A 1184-nucleotide genomic window follows, 5' to 3' on the forward strand; every position below is an offset into this window, starting at 1 on the left:
TCTGTGGTCAGGGAGAAAAAGGTGTGCTGTGACTGGCCAATTGGTGGCGCTGTAAGGTGAAGAAAAAAATGAAAGGAATGAAAAAGGACAACCAAACAATCATGAAAACAACTACAGCTTCGGCAGCAGTCAGTCCGAATCGACTTGAAAAGTGAGGTTCAGAGAAATTTGAACCCACCAGGGGCCGATTTTTCAAGAAGCGCAGTGACTTTTTTTTTTTACACACGCTGTAGCCCATACCAAGCATAGGGACGAGGAGGTCCTCATTTCTGGGCTGCTCTCTGGATCAGAACAAAGCGCTCTGTATAAAAAAGATCAGGGAGAAAAAAACCCATCTGCTTTTTCAACCAGCACTTTCCAGGGGGGGAGGCTGAGCGCAGTCCCCCACTACCATAACTTATGCAGTCGAGATTCCCACATTTGGGGGAGTTCATGAGAGTCCATCGCTTCACGGCGAGTGCAATGGGGACGAGCCTAAGCCCTGGGTGAACCGCCTTCTTGATCATGGTGTCTCCCCTGCCAGGTAAGTATGAAGGCCCAGGCGGCCAGTCAGAGCACACCATTTCCGTCTCTACCGTCCTCATCAAACGGTGAACCCCGCCCCCTAGCAAAGGAAGGGCGGCTGCCTTCCGTTACTGGCCTACAAACTGCCAAAAGCGTTGGCTTGAGCCGGCTAACCCCAACCCTAGTTTTTAGATCAGGTGTTTCCCAACCCGGCGTTCCTGGAGGCCCCCAGCTTACTGCGCCAGATGTGTTCTATGTCACCTTAATCAAACGCACCCACAGTTCAGATCATCAGCTCATTAGTAGAGACTTCGAAGATCTGATGGGTGTCTCAAAGGGTCTCCATATGTTTTAGATGACTCCTTTAACCAAACACACCTGACTTCGATGCATCAGCTGCGTTGTGAAAGACTCCAAGTTACTCAGGTGGATGCATCCAGGAGAACTCTCAATACGGCAACAACCACGGCATCTGCAAGAGGGAGATGCGAGGCATCGCTAAGTAACTCCCCCAAGCCGGTTCGTCGCCAGGCCCGCGTGCCTCATGTCATCCAGATCAGCTCAGGCGAGCGGAGGCAGGTCTGGCGAAAGGTGGCAGATTAAGCTCTCTGGCCGAAATTTGGCTATTTTTTATTTTGTGAAAACAGCTGGCACACAAACCGGCACCGATGTTGGCCCAG

The 1184-nt window shown here is 51.4% G+C and overlaps 1 non-coding gene across 1 annotated transcript; it reads right to left on the bottom strand.

Annotated features, from left to right (window-relative positions):
- Positions 1-360: 360 nt before the first annotated feature.
- On the bottom strand, positions 361-531 carry LOC122143330. Its single transcript, XR_006159112.1, has one exon. It is a non-coding gene; the product is annotated as a U1 spliceosomal RNA (small nuclear RNA).
- Between the last annotated feature and the right edge of the window lie 653 nt (positions 532-1184).

The sequence above is a fragment of the Cyprinus carpio genome, unplaced genomic scaffold (genome assembly GCF_018340385.1).
Source record: "Cyprinus carpio isolate SPL01 unplaced genomic scaffold, ASM1834038v1 S000002046, whole genome shotgun sequence".
NCBI lineage: Eukaryota > Metazoa > Chordata > Actinopteri > Cypriniformes > Cyprinidae > Cyprinus > Cyprinus carpio.